The sequence below is a fragment of the Nicotiana tabacum genome, chromosome 6 (assembly GCF_000715075.1).
Source record: "Nicotiana tabacum cultivar K326 chromosome 6, ASM71507v2, whole genome shotgun sequence".
Taxonomy (NCBI): domain Eukaryota; kingdom Viridiplantae; phylum Streptophyta; class Magnoliopsida; order Solanales; family Solanaceae; genus Nicotiana; species Nicotiana tabacum.
In genome coordinates, this window is record NC_134085.1 from 25,458,536 (window position 1) to 25,475,447 (window position 16,912).

A 16,912-nucleotide genomic window follows, 5' to 3' on the forward strand; every position below is an offset into this window, starting at 1 on the left:
TATTTACATGCTAAAAATATAAAAAATCTTGGAGAGTGTAAAAAATCACATGTCTACAGCTGCCCCTCTTTGACTAGAAATACGAAGTATTTTCAAACAAAGAACGACTAGACAGGTTTTTTGACCCGACCCTTATTTAGGGAGACCAAAAACTAAGAGAAAGGAGAATGTGACCGAGCCCTGGTATCTGAGATGCCTACATATCCTTGGTTATAAAGGAATCAGACCACGTACAGTTCAGAAGTGAGTGAGATGATGGAGTATACCGAGGTGGAGAGCCGGTCAAGGTGCCGTTTCGTCGAGGTTCTGGTTCGCGGTCCTGTTATTACATCAAAAATCAATAAATGAAAAAGACTAGCTAAGCCTGTCAACTAATGAGTTACAAGATTCCTATCTATAAGTCTTCTGAAGCTTGATCTTGAGTCTTGAATGGTTCTTCATGCAGACTTTGGATTTGAACCTTGACGCTTGCTAGTTGCAGGTGCTAGTTCATTCTTTTTCAGCTTTTCGGATCAAAACCGGACATACCATGCTTGTAACTTCAGGCATGTCTTGAGCATCTCACATCTTTCATCAACTTTTGCGTTTGGATTCACTTCTTGCCTTTCTTTTTTTTTTCTTTTTTTTTAATTCTGGATTGTGACTAACTTCTGTTGATCACCTCGGACTGTTGACTCGCATTATTGCCGCGATCTTCTTTTGTTGCTGACTTGAATTGCATTCTGAAGTGAATTCCCTTATTCTCAAGGTAGGTGTCTGATTGCCAATACTCGAACTATCTTCCTTCGAACTTGGACTGCCTTCTCCTTGTTCTCCAGGTGGGCGCCTGATTACCAATATTTGAATTCTATTCCTTCCCTCTGAAACTTGAATTGTTTTCTCTTTGTTTTCCAGGTGGGAGCCTGATTGCTGAACTTGAACCGTCTTCCTTTGAACATTGTTGATTTCCCTTTGTTCTCTAGGTGGGCGCCTGATTACCAACCCTTGTACTGCTTTTCCCTCGAACTTGACTCATTTTCCCTTTGTTCTCCAGGTGGGCTCTTGATTGCTGAACTTGAACCATCTTCCTTTGAATATTGTTGCTTTCCATTTGTTCTCTAGGTGGGCTCCTGATTTCTAACACTTGTACTGCTTTTCCCTCGAAACTTGACTCGTTTTCACTTTGTTCTCCAGGTGGGCTCCTGATTTCCATCACTTGAACTGTTTTCCCTCGAAACTTGTTTTCCCTTTGTTCTGCAGGTGGGCTCCTGATTTCCAGCACTTGAATTGCTTTCCCTTTGTTCTCCAGGTAGGCTCGCTACAAAAAAAGTACTTTTAATGGCAATTATTTAGTGGTAATAAGTTAATTGCTGCTAAATATATCTTACAAATAAAAAAGTAGTGGCTAATGAGCATTGGCCAGGAAAATATACCTTTTGCCCGCAATAGAAAAGAATGACCACTAAAGCACTAATTGAAAGTGAAATTTTGAAACCTGTCCCTCCAATTTTTTCGACATCAATCACCTTTTCCCTCCAATACTTTTTAGGTCTTCATTGTATATCACGAAATTATTTCAGTAGACACTGTAAAGGCTCTCATTTTCCTGCTGCCCAACTAATCTCTGTCTCGCCATCACCAGCAACCATCCTAGGTAACTTCATTGTCTCTCTCTTTCTCTCTCGATACTCTCTATATACCTATTTTCACAGATGGGGGATAGCCTATCCACAATGAATTGAGACTTGAGAGATGTTTCTTGCAAAAAATAAAAATATTTTTTCAGTTATGAAGCCCTTATCTTGAGGTTCATGATGGAGAACGAAATATGCGAATTGATATCATACATGTAATTTTATTATCGCCATATTAAATGCTAAACTCTTGCAATTGAAATCTGATTATTGTTCTTCGTACGGTGGTTAATCTTCTTGTGCTTTTGCATTCATGTGTTTGATTTAATGATATTTTTATTTGCTTCCATGGTTATTTTACTTCCGATATTGCGAAAATATATTTTGTAATTTAGGTGTTCGATAAAATGCTTTTGTAGACTTTCTAACTCTTGCCTTCCATTTTTATGTTGATTTTAAGTGTTTTGTAAATCTTTTATTATTTAATATTGTTTGATAGTTGAACATTTTTCCAATATCAAGTGCTTCAAATGATGTGGAGGTGATAGGAGCTATAAAATTGGCTAAAAGTATTAAAACTTGGATATTTCCTATTACTCCTATTTTAATTGTCCATCTGTCTCTTCTAGCTGCATTGCTTTTGAGTCTTTTGGGTTAATGTATTTGATCATAATTTCATGTTGTTGGTAGGTAAGAATGCAAATTAGTTCTTTTTCATCAATCTAAAAAGCATATTCACACTTTCCTTCTTGGTCTTCTTACGATTGGTTTTCGTCTTTTAGCTAATTATTTATTTATTTATCTTACATTTTCATCAATTCTACAGAATACAATGACAATTCTTGGGGCCAAAGTTATCAGAAGATAGGATAATAAGAAGAACATTGACGATGATGCATTAGATGTTGTTGAGAATGATATTTCAATGGGTATCTAGTTTGATTGAGGTCATCGATTTTAATTATAGTTATTTTTTTTATATTTAAAATTTCCTTGCCATATGGAGTGTATATGTGGATTAGAAGATTGTTATGGTTTAATTTATACACACACACACACACACACACACACATATATATATATATATATATATATATAGAGAGAGAGAGAGAGAGAGAGAGAGAGAGAGTACTAACGTTATTTGCCTCTGATAGCTCAATCATTAAGTGAGTAGTTCCATTATTTGTTATGCCAAAAAATTAATACTTGTAAGGCAGAGAGTCCTTTTTTCTTGGTTATTTGCTGCTTGTCTTTTATCTTAATTTTAGGAGCAAGAATTTCAAGAGCAATAAATAGCTAAAATATCTTGGTTGCTGTCACGGCCCTAATCCCAAACCCAGTCGTGTTGGCGCCTCTCGTGAAGACAAGGCCAGCCAGTCTAACTCAATCAGTCCTTTTAAGTAGTTAAACAGCATAAGAATGATTCAAACATGATTTAATAGCACAATTACCGGAAATAGAGATAACAAAGCAGAAATCCAACCCGACACACTCTTAACCGGGGTGTCACAAGTCATGAGCAACTAAGGATCCTGATACGAGTCTACTAAATACAATTATCTGGTACAACTGTTTGAAGAACATAAAAGAAATAAAATAAGGGAGACACAGGGGCTGCGGATGCCAACAGCTACCTCGTAGTCTCCGAAACACCGACTGGACAGGAGGGATCAACACTCATGAGCGGGACCTGCTGCGCCTGAATCTATACACAGGGGCGCAGGGAGTAAAGTGAGTACTCCAACTCAGTAAGTAATAAATATAAATAATGGCTGAAAGCAAGAAAATACATGAAAACACAAAGCAATCTATACCGAAGCAGTAAAATCACTTAAAATAGTAAATCAATGAAATATCAAGTAAACTTCCTTTTTCAACCAGTAAAACAAGTAATTTGGCAGGTAATTAACAAATAGAAATCAGCCCCTCGGGCAACAACTCAGAACAGTACCAGCCCCTCGGGCTCACTCTCAGAACAATATCAGCCCCTCGGGCTCACTCTTAGAACAGTATCAGCCCCTCGGGCTCACTCTCAGATCACAATGGGTACCCGCGCTCACTGGGGGTGTGCAGACTCCGGAGGAGCCCCTTACGGCCCAAGCGCAATATCAAGCCATCTCATGGCATCATCTCTCGGCTCTCGGCCTCACATCACTCAAGCCACCTCGTGGCATGTAAATGTATCTTAGGCCCTCGGTCTCATATCACTCAGTGTATCCTCACATCTGGCCCTCGGCCGCACTCAGTCCAAAAATCATCACAAGCCCCTCGGGCATTAGTAAAATAGTAGTTCTCAGCCCAAAACATCATTTAGGAATATCATTTAAGTCTCAAAACTGAGTAAAAATGGCTGAGTTCTAAAACAGTAGGAAACCAAAGGATTGAGTTCAAGTAATAAATCAAAACAGTGAGGAAATAGTGATAAAAATCCCCGGAGGGTTCAAATAGTTGGCATGAAGCCCAAATATGGCAATCAGCCCAAACCATTATGACAACAAACAAGTTTCAGTCAAATACGCAGAAAACAAATCAATCGGAGCGGACCAAATCACAATCCCCAATAGTAAATGACCCTACGCTTATCATCAAGCGTGTGTCTCACCTCAATATAGCACTACGATGTGCAATCCGGGGTTTCAAACACTCAGGACATCATTTGCAATTATTAGTCACCTCGAACTGGCTAATTCTCTAGCTCGCGACGCCTTTGCCCCTCGAATTGGCCTCCACACGTGCCGAATCTATTCAAAATCAGAACGAATACGTCACAATATGCTAAGGGAACAAAGTCCAAGTGAAAACAATCAAATTACCACAAAATTCCAGAAATTGGTAAAACCCGACCCCCGGGCCCACATCTCGAAATTTGATAAAATTCACAAAAGTAGAATCCTTATATTCTCACCAGTCTATCCATACAAAAATTATCCAATTCCGATACCATTTGGTCCTTCAAATCATCATTTTACATTTTAGAAAGATTTCATAATTTTCTTCCCAAATTCCATCCCAAATCACGAATTAAATGATGAATTCAATGATAGATTCATGTACTCTATACAAATCTGAGTTAGAATCACTTATCCCGATGAATTTCTTGAAAAACCTTTGAAACATCGCCAAAATCCGAGCTCTCTAGGTCAAAATATCAAATAAAATCTAAAACCTCGTATTTATAGAGTACCCCACAGATTTTCACCTTCGCGGGCCGCACAAAATCGACCGCGGTCCGCACAAACCAGTGCGATCCGCACAAAAACGACCGCGGCCGCATAGGCTTTCCTCTGCAGTGACAGGCTTTAGTATTTTGGCTATACCTTTTTCTACAGATGTCCAAATTGCGATATCTTTACCTTTCTAGAAACTAGACACGAAGGACTACAACTTTTGTTTTTGAATCATCTCAAAAGTTTTTGTAAATCAAAAGATATGAGCTTCCGAAGTAGGACCAGTGGAATGTTCTTCACCACGGTCGCACACCATTTTGTGCGGTCCACACAACACCTACCGTGGCCGCACACCATTTTGTGCGGTCCGCACAACACTCACCGTGGACGCACTTCATTTTGTGCGGGCCGCGCTGGTGAGTTCCGAGGCCTGCAACCCTTCTGGACCTGCTACAGCTATGATTTTTGGCCTAAAACATCCCGGAACCTACTCGGAACTCGCTCGAATCCCGGGACTCAAACCAATTGTACCAATACATCCCATGACATCGTTCAAACTGTTTCAAAACCTCGGGACGCTCACAACAACATCAAATCACCAATTTAACATGGGATTCAAGCCTAAGAACTCCAAGAACTCTTAAATTATGCTTTCGATCAAAAGTATATCAAATCTCACCCGAATGACCTGAAATTTTGTACACACATCCCAAATAACACAACGAAGCTACTGCAACTCTCAGAATTCCTTTCCGACCCCTATATCAAAATCTCGCCTTTCAACCGGAAATCGCCAAACCATCAACTTCGCCAATTCAAGCCTAAATCTTCTCTACAACTCCAAAACCCATTCTGATCGCGCTCCTAAGTCGCAAATCACCTACCGAAGCTAACCGAACCATCAGAACTCACATCCGAGCCCTTTAACACATAAGTCAACATCCGGTTGACTTTTTCAACTTAAGCCTTCTTAAAAAAACTAAGTGTCTCATTTCTTACCAAATCCTCTCCGAACTCAAACTAATCAACCCGATCACATAAAACATGGATAACGAAGCGTAAAGAAGTTGAAATAGGGGAAAATGGAGTGGCAACTCATGAGACGACTGACTGGGTCATCACATCCTCCCTAACTTAAACAAACGTTCGTCCTCGAACGAGTCAAGAAACATACCTGAAGCCTCAAATAGGTGAGAATATCTGCTCCGCATCTCCCGCTCGGTCTCTTAGGTAGCCTCCTCCATGGGTCGACCTCTCCACTGCACTTTCACTGAAGCTATATCCTTTGACCTCAACTTTCGAACCTGACGACCCAAAATAGCTACTGGCTCCACATCATAGGTCAAATCATCATCCAATTGAACCGTGCTGAAGTTCAAAACATGAGATGGATCCCCAATATACTTCCGGAGCATAGAAACATGAAATACCGGATGCACACTCGACAAGCTGGGTGGCAAAGCAAGCTCATAAGCCACCTCCCCAATCCTCTAAAGCACCTCAAAAGGCCCAATGAACCGCGGACTCAACTTTCCTTTCTTTCCAAATCATAACACCCTTCATGGACAAAACCTTCAGCAAGACCTTCTCACCAACCATGTAGGACACAGCTCGAACCTTCCGGTCCGCATAACTCTTCTGTCTTGACTGCGCTGTACGAAGCCTCTCCTGAATCACCTTCACCTTCTCCAAGGCATCCTGAACCAAATCTGTCCCCAATAGCCTAGCCTCGCCGGGCTCGACCCAACCAACTGGAGATCTACACCGCCTCCCATACAAAGCCTCATATGAAGCCATCTAAATACTCGACTAGTAGCTGTTGTTGTAAGCAAACTCTGCAAGCGGTAGAAACTTATCCCATGAACCTCCGAAATCAATAACACAAGCACACAACATGTCCTCCAATATCTGAATAGTATGCTCGGACTGGCCGTCCGTTTGAGGATGAAAAGTTATGCTCAACTCCACCTGATTACCCAACTCTCGCTGAACAGACTTCCAAAACTAGGAAGTAAACTAAGTACCCCAATCTGAAATGATAGAAACTGGAACACCATGCAGCCGAACAATCTCCCAAATGTATAACAATGCTAACCGCTCTGAAGAATAAGTGGTACACATAGGAATGAAGTACACGGACTTGGTCAGTCGATCCACAATCAGCCAAATAGCATCGAAATTCTTCAAAGTCTGTGGAAGTCCAACAACAAAATCCATAGTGATCCTCTCCCACTTCCACTCGGGAATGACCATCTACTGAAGCAAGCCACCCAGTCTTTGATGCTCATATTTCACCTGCTAACAATTGAGACACCGAGCTACAAATCCCACAATATCTTTCTTCATTCTTCTCCACCAATAGTGCTGCCTCAAATTCTGATACATCTTCGTGGCACCCGGATGAATGGAATACCGCGAGCTATGGGCCTCCTCCAGAATTAACTCTCTAAGAACATCCATATTGGTCACACAAATCCGGCTCTGCATCCTCAACACTCCATCATCACTATTGGTCACATCTCTGGCATCATCATGCTGAACTCTCTCTCTAAGGACAAGCAAATGCGGATCGTCATATTGGCGCTTTCTAATGCGATCATATAAGGAAGACCGAGAAACCACATGCCAACACCCGACTGGGCTCCGAAATATCCAACCTCACGAATCGATTGGCCAAGGCCTGGACATCAACTGCAAGGGGTCTCTCCCCAACTGGAATATATGCCAAACTCCCCATACTCACTGCCTTTTGGTTCAAAGCATCGGCCACCACATTGGCCCTTCCCGGATGGTACAATATAGTGATATCATAATCCTTGAGCAATTCCAACCATCTCCGCTGCCTCAAATTAAGATCCTTTTGCTTGAACAAATGTTGAAAACTGCGATGATCGGTGAATACCTCACAAGATATGCCATACAAATAATGCCGCCAAATCTTCAATGCATGAACTATGACAGCCAACTCCAAATCATGAACAGGGTAGTTCTTCTCATGTGGCTTTAATTGACGAGAAGCATAAGCAATAACTCTACCATCCTGCATCAATACACAACCAATCCCAACCCTCAAAGCATCACAATACACAGTATATGAACCTGAAGTTGATGGCATAACCAATACTATAGCTGTGGTCAAGGTTGTCTTGAGCTTCTGAAAGCTCTCCTCACACTCGTCCGACCATACAAATGAAACACCCTTCTGAGTCAACTTGGTTAAGGGAGATGCGATAGATGGGAATCCCTAAACAAACTGGCGATAATAGCCTGCCAACCCAAGAAAGCTACGAATCTCTGTGGCTGAGGACGGTCTAGGCCAACTCTGAATTGCCTCTATCTTCTTTGGATCAACCTGAATACCCTCGCTGGACACCACATGCCCCCAAGAAATCCACTGAACCGAGCCAAAACTCACACTTGGAGAATTTTGCATAAAGTTTCTCCTCCCTCAATCTCTGCAATACAACTCTCAAATGCTCCGCGTGCTCCTCTTGACTACGCGAGTACACCAGAATATCATCAATGAATACTATAACGAATGAATCAAGATAAGACCGGAACACGCTGTTCATCAAATGCATGAACGCTGCTAGGGCATTGGTCAGCCCGAAAGACATAACAAGGAACTCATAATGACCATATCTGGTCCTGAAAGCAGTCTTAAGAATATTTGAATCCCTGATCTTCAACTGGTGATAACCTGAACGGAGATCAATCTTGAAGAACACCCTCGCTCCCTGAAGCTGGTCAAATAAATCATCAATGCGAGGTAAGGGATACTTGTTCTTAATTGTTACTTTGTTCAATTGCCTATAATCAATGCACATTCTTATTGTACCATCCTTCTTCTTTACAAACAGGACGGGCGCACCCCAAAGTGACATACTAGGCCGAATGAACCCCTTATCTAGGAGTTCCTGAAGCTGATCCTTCAATTCTTTCAACTCTACCGGTGCCATACGATATGGCGGAATAGAAATGTGCTGAGTGCCCGGTACCAGGTCAATACCAAAATCAATATCCATGTCCGGCGGCATGCCTGGCAGGTCTGCAGGAAAAACATTGGGAAAATCCCTCACAACTGGGACAAAATCAATACTAGGAGTCTCAGCTCCAACATCCCTCACAAACACTAGATATAAAAGGCAACCCTTCCCAACCATACGATAGGCCTTCAAGAAAGAGATCACTCTACTAGGAACATAATCAGTCACACCACGCCACTCGATCCGCGGTACACCTGGCATAGCCAAAGTGACTGTCTTAGCATGACAGTCTAGAATAGCACGACATGGAGATAACCAATCCATGCCCAAAATGACATTGAAATCCACCATACTCAATAGTAATAGATACACTCAGGACTCCAGACCCCCAATAGTCACCACACATGACCAGTACACACGGTCTACTATAACAATATCGCCCATCGGGGTAGATACATGAATATGTAAAGCAAGAAACTTACGGGGTGTACCCAAATAATGAGCGAAATATGATGACACATAAGAAAAGGTGGAATCAGGATCAAATAATACATAGGCATCTATGTGGAAGACTGAAACAATACCTGTGATAACAACATCTGAAGCAGTAGCATCGGGTCTGCCTAGGAGTGCATAGAAACGAGCCTGGCCACCACCTGATCGATCTCCCCCTCTGGGCGACCCCTGACTACCTGACCTCCATCCCTAGCTAGCTGGGCGGGTGGTAAAGTAACTGGAGCAGAAGCTGAGGGCTGACCCCTCTGCTGGGATGAACTAGCAACACGACGAGGATATTGCCTCCACACATGCCCAAACTCTCCACACTAAAAATAACTCCCAGGTGCTAGAGAAGGGGACTGAAGGGAACCCCTAGCAGCGGAGTGACTAGCTGATGCACTCGGCATAGAAGAACCCTGAGTTGACGGGGCACGAGATGAACTCTGAGCTGGGAGGGCGCTGAGTAAAGGCTGGCCCTGCTAAGACCCATGATAACCACGACCTGAAGACGCCCCGCGATACTCTGGACGGGCTGATTGAGCAGGCCTGAAAGAATGACCTCTACCATGGTGGAACTGGCCCCTCGAAGGAGCACCACTGTAACTTCCTGATCCTCGAGGCCTCTTGGCCTCCCTCTCCTCTCGATCCTGATGGCGAACCGTCTCAATCTCGCGAGTGATATCAACCACCTCCTCAAATGTAGCACCCAACACTCTCTCGCTAGTCATAAGAATACGAAGATGATAGTTAAGGCCATCAACAAATCTCCTGATCCTCTCACGATCTGTCGGAACCATCCAAACGGCATGACGAGCTAACTCAGAAAACCATGAATCATACTGTGACACAGTCATATCCCCATGTCTCAACCTCTCAAACTGTCTACGCAGCTCCTCTCTACAAGACTGCGGTATATACTTCTCCAAGAAGAGAATGGAGAACTGCTGCCAAGTAAGGGGCGTTGCACCAACCGGCCTACGCCTCTCATACGCCTCCCACCAAGTGAAGGCAGCCCCAGTAAACTGAAATGTGGTAAATGCCACACCACTAGTCTTAAGAATCCCTACTGTATGGAGCATCCGCTGACACTTATCTAGAAAACCCTGGGCATCCTCGCCCTCAACACCACTGAATGATATAGGCTGGAGTCTACCAAACCTCTCAAGACGATGCTGCTCATCCTCCGGCATAACTGGTACCATGAACTCCTGAGCTGGAGCAACTGGCTGGGCTAGAGGTGCCACCGGCATCTGTAGTCCCTGTACTACCTGCTCAGGTGTTCGAGTAGCGGGTGTCTGATTACCTCCCCCGGCCTATGAAGTAGCTGCTGCTGTGGTGGCTGAAACTGCCTGAGCCAGGCTAGTGCAAACTGCCAAGATCTGAGCCAAGGCCTCCTGTAGCCCTAGGATCACGATGGGCATAGCTAGTGCCTGAACTGGTGATGCTGGAGCCTGATCCTGAGCTGGGGCAGTTGGTGGATCAATAGGTGTTGCCCTCGCTGCTCTGCCTCTACCACGACTACGACTGCATCGGCCTCTAGTGGCCTCAACGGGTTGCACTGGTGGTCGTCCACCTCGTCCGGTAGCTCGCGTCCTCACCATCTATGAGAGAATAGGATAACAGAAGTTTAGTTCTCGGATCAACAAGTTCACACGAAAAGAATTTCAAGAATATGAAGTTTTTCCTAAAAGGTTCCGCAGCCTCTCGAGGATAAATATAGATGTCTCCGTACCGATTCGCGAGACTCTACTAAACCTGCTCATGACGCGTGAGACCTATGTAACCTAGGCTCTAATACCAACTTATCACGACCCTAACCCCAAACCCGGTCGTGATGACGCCTCTCGTGAAGACAAGGCCAGCCAGTCTAACCCAATTTGTCCTTTTAAGTAGTTAAACAACATAAGAATGATTCAAACATGATTTAATAGCACAATTAGCGAAAATTGAGATAACAAAGCAGAAATCCAACCTGACACAGCCCTAACCGGGGTGTCACAAGTCATGAGCAACTAAGGATCCTAATACGAGTCTACTAAATACAATTATCTGGTACAACTGTTTGGAGAACATAAAAGTAATAAGATAAGGGAGATACAGGGGCTGCGGACGCCAACAACTACCTCGTAGTCTCCGAAACACTACCTGGACTAGAGGGATCAACACTCAGGAGTGGGACCTGCTGCGCCTGAATCTGCACACAAGGGTGTAGGGAGTAAAGTGAGTACTCCAACTCAGTGAGTAATAAATATAAATAATGGCTGAAAGCAAGAAAACACGTGAAAACACAAAGCAATCTATACCGAAGTAGTAAAATCACTTAAAACAGTAAATCAGTGAAATATCAAGTAAACTTCCTTTTTCAACCAGTAAAACAAGTAATTTGGCAGGTAATTAACAAATAAAAATCCTCCCCTCGGGCAACAACTCAGAATAGTATCAGCCCCTCGGGCTCACTCTCAGAACAATATCAGCCCCTCGGGCTCACTCTCAGAACAATATCAGCCCCTTGGGCTCACTCTCAGATCACAATGGGTACCCACGCTCACTGGGGGTGTGCAGACTCCGAAGGGGCCCCTTACGGCCCAAGCACAATATCAAGCCATCTCATGGCATCATCTCTCGGCTCTCGGCCTCACATCACTCAATCCACCTCGTGGCGTGTAAATGTATCTCAGGCCCTCAACTCATATCACTCAGTGTATCCTCATATCTGGCCCTCGGCCGCACTCAGTCCAAAAATCATCACAAGCCCCTCGGCCATTAGTAAAACAGTAGTTCTCAGCCCAAAACATCATTTAGAAATATCATTTAAGTCTCAAAATTAAGTAAAAGTGGCTGAGTTGTAAAACAGTAGGAAATCACAGGATTGAGTTCAAGTAATAAATCAAAACAATGAGGAAATGGTGATAAAAATTCCCGGAGGGTTTAAATAGTTGGCACGAAACCCAAATATGGCAATCAGCCCAAACTATTATGATAGCAAACAAGTTTCAGTCAAATACGTGGTAAAAACATTAATCGAGGCGGACCAAATCACAATCCCCAATAGTAAACGACCCTACGCTCATCATCAAGCGCATGTCTCACCTCAATATATGTGACGATCCGGCCAGTCGTCTCATGATTTAACGCTTCGTTTTCCCTATTTCAGCTTTTTTATGCTTCGTTATCCGTGTTTTATGTGATCAAATTGAGTAGTTTGTGTTCGGAGTGGATTTGGTAAGAAATGAGACACTTAGTCTCTTTTAAGATGGCTTGAGTTGGAAAAGTTAACTGGATGTTGACTTATGCGTTAGAGGGCTCGGATGTGAGTTCCGATGGTTTGGTTAGCTTCTAGAGGTGATTTATGACTTAGGAGTGTGATCAGAATTGGTTTTGGAGGTCCGATGTAGAATTAGGCTTGAATTGGCGAAGTTAGTATTTTGACGATTTCTGGTTGATAGGTGAGATTTTGATCCGGGGAGTCGGAATGGAATTTCGAGAGTTTCTGTAGCTTTGTTATGTCATTTGGGATGTGTGTGCAAAATTTTAGGTCATTCGGACGTGGTTTGGTTGGGTTGTTGATCGAAAACGTATTTCGGAGGTTTTCAAAAAACTTAGGCTTGAATTCGATGTGAATTGATGGATTTGGTGTTGTTTGAGGTGTTTTGATGATTGGAACAAGTTTAAATGAGGTTTTAGGATGTGTTGGTGCTTTTTATTGAGGTCCCGGGGGCCTCGGGTGAGTTTTGGGTAGTCAATCGGACCATTTTCTAAGTTGTAAAGTTGCAGATTTTGGGAGTTCAGGTGTTGCAGAAAATAACCCTTTGCATTCGCGAGGGGTATATCGCGTTCGTGTAGAAGGGATTTGGGAGACAGTAATTTAAGCCTTCGCGTTTGCGTTTGAAGGCTCGCGTTCGCGGAAGGCGAAGAGTTGGTGCTTATGCTCGCGTTCGCGTATAAGGAAATAGTGTCCAAGAGCAATTGTTCTTCGCGTTCGTGTGTGAGGGAACGCGTTTGCGTAAGTGTAAAGCCTGAAGCATCGCGTTCGCAGAGGGCGAGTCGCGTTCGCGTAAGGTTAATTTTGGCTAATTTAAAAATGTGCTTCGCGTTCGGAAGGCTGAGGCCACGAACGCAATGAAGAGATATCAGAACTGGGCAGAAAGTTTATTAAACATTTCATCCGCGATTTTTAGTCATTTTTCCTCCATAGCTGAGTATTTTGAGAGCTTTTTGAAGGTGATTAAAGAGGGATTCAAGGAGAATTGATTGGAGGTAAGATTTTTGAACCTAAAACGTGATTCTATTGTGAAATTAACCTAGAAATTCATGGAATTTAAGCTAGAAATGGAAGAACTAGGGCTTGGGATGTTGAACTTTTGAATTGGGATTTGAGGGACCATTTGAGCCGGAATTGAGAACTCTTGGTATGTATGAACTCGTGTGGTGATAAGGAATCTAATGATGTGAAAATTTCTGAGTTTCGAGATGTGGGCTCGGGGCTCGAGTTTTGCTAATTTCGGGATTTTTGATATTTTTCGATTGTTTTCGCTTGGGCTTTTTTCCCTTAGCATATTTTGACGTATTCGTTCTGTTTTTGGATAGATTCGACGCGCGTGGAGGCTGATTCGAGGGGCAAAGGCGTCGCGAGCTAGAGTTGTAGTCGGTTTGAGGTGAATAATGATTGTAAATGATGTCCTGAGGGTTTGAGACCCCTGATTGCACATCGTAGTGCTATATAGAGGTAAGACACGCGCTGGATGATTAGCGTGGGGTCTTTTACTATTGGGGATTGTGATTTGGTCCGTCCTGATTGATGATTTTATCGCGTATTTGACTGAAACTTATTTGTTAACATCATGATTTGGGTTGATTGCCATATTTAGGCTTCGTGCCAACTATTTGAACCCTCCGGGGATTTTTATCACTAATTCCTCACTGTTTAACTTATTACTTGAACTCAGTCCTGTTGATATTTACTGTTTTACAAACTCAGCCACTTTTATTCGTATTTGAACTTAAATGATATTTCTAAATGATGTTTTGGGCTGAGAACTGCTGTTTTACTAATGCCCAAGGGGATTGTGATGATTTTCGGACTGAGTGAGGCCGAGGGCCATATGTGAGGATATGCTGAGTGATATGAGGCAGAGGGCCTGAGATACTTTTTATACGCCACGAGGTGGCTTGATTGATATGAGGCCGATGGCCTAGATTTGATGCCACGAGATGGCTTGATATTGCGCTTAGGCCGTAAGGGTCCCCTCCGGAGTATGCACCCCCATAGTGAGCATGGGTACCCATCATGATTTGAGAGTGAGCCCGAGAGGCTGATACTGTACTAAGAGTGAGCCCGAGGGGCTAATATTGTACTGAGAGTGAGCCCGGGGGGCTGATACTGTTCTAAGTGATTGTTACTGTGGGGCGGATACTGTTCTGAGTGATTGTTACTGTGCCCGAGGGGCAGATTTCTATTTGTTATATATCTGCCAGATTACCTGTTTTACTTGGTTTAAAGGGATTTCATTTGACTTCCTCACTGATTTACTGCTCTAAGTGATTTTACTGCTTGATATAGAATTGCTTGTACCTTTACGTGTTTTCTTGATTTCAGCCATTATTTATGATTATTACTCACTAAGTCGGAGTACTCACATTACTCCCTGCACCGTGTGTGCAAATTCAGGCATCGCAGCGTCCGCTCTTGAGTGCTGATCCTCCCAGTCCAGGCAGTCTTTTCGGAGACTACGAGGTAGTTGTTGGCATTCGCAGCCCGAGTGCCTCCCTTACCTTATCATTTCATGCTTTTAGAACTATTGTATCGAACTCAGTGTTCAGTAGACTTGTATCTGGATTTCGTAGTTGCTCATGACTTGTGACACCCCGATTTGGGCTGTGTTGGGATGGTTTCTACTGTTATTATCGTTATTTCCGCGAACTATGGCTATTATATCATGTTTTAAAACTATTTATGGTATTTAATTGATTAAATGAGGTGTTCTCCTTTTGGTCTGGCTGGCCTTGTCATCACGAGAGGCGCCATCACGACCGGGTTCGGGGTCAGGGTCATAACAATATAGCACTACGATGTGCAATTCGGGGTTTTAAACCCTCAGGACATCATTTACAATCATTACTCACCTCAAACCGGCTAATTCTCTAGATCGCGATGCCTTTGCCCCTCGAATTGGCCTCCACGCGTGCCGAATCTATCCAAAATCAGAACGAATACGTCACAATATGCTAAGGGAACAAAGACCAAACGAAAACAATCGAATTACCACAAAATTCCAGAAATTGGTCAAACCCGACCCCCGGGCCCACATCTCGAAAATTGACAAAATTCACAAAACTAGAATCCTTATACTCTCACCAGTCTATCCATACGAAAATTATCCAATTTCGATACCATTTGGTCCTTTAAATCATCATTTTACATTTTTGAAAGATTTCACAATTTTCTTCCCAAATTTCATCCCAAATCACGAATTAAATGATGAATTCAATGATAGATTCATGTACTTTAGCCAAATCTGAGTTAGAATCACTTACCCCAATGAATTTCTTGAAAAACCTTTGAAAAATTGCCAAAATCCGAGCTCTCTAGGTCAAAATATCAAATAAAACCCAAAACCTCATATTTATAGAGTACCCCACAGATTTCCACCTCCGCAGGCCGCACAAAATCGACCGCGGTCAGCACAACCTAGTGCGGTCCGCACAAAAACGACCGCGGCCGCACAGGCTTTCCTCTGCAGTGATATGCTTTTAGTATTTTGGCTATGACTTTCTCTATAGATGTCCAAATTGCTATATCTTTATCTTTCTGGAAACTAGACACGAAGGACTACAACTTTTGTTTTTGAATCATTTCAAAATTCTTTGTAGATCAAAAGATATGAGCTTCCGAAGTAGGACCAGTGGAATGTTCTTCACCGCGGCCGCACACCATTTTGTGCGGTCTGCACAGCACTCACCGCGGACGCACTTCATTTTGTGCGGACCGCGCTGGTGAGTTCCGAGGCCTGCAACCCTTCTGGAACTGCTACAGCTATGATTTTTGGCCTAAAACATCCCGGAGCCTACCCGGAACTCGCCGGAACTCCTCGAATTACAAACCAATTGTACCAACACATCCCATGACATCGTTCAAACTTGTTCAAAACCTCGGGACGCTCACAACAACATCAAATCACCAATTTAACATGGGATTCAAGCCTAAGAACTCCAAGAACTCTTAAATTATGCTTTCGATCAAAAGTCTATCAAATCTCACCCGAATGACCTGAAATTTTGTACACACATCCCAAATAACACAACGAAGCTACTGCAATTCTCGGAATTCCTTTCCGACCCCTATATCAAAATCTCGCCTATCAATCGGAAATCGCCAAACTATCAACTTTGCCAATTCAAGCCTAAATCTTCTCTATAACTCCAAAACCCATTCCGATCGTGCTCCTAAGTCACAAATCACCTCCCAAAGCTAACCGAACCATCAGAACTCATATCCGAGCCCTCTAACATATAAGTCAATATCCAGTTGACTTTTTCAACTTAAGCCTTCTTAAAAGAGACTAAGTGTCTCATTTCTTACCAAATCCTCTCCGAACTCAAACTAATCAACCCAATCATATAAAATACGGATAACGAAGTGTAAAGAAGC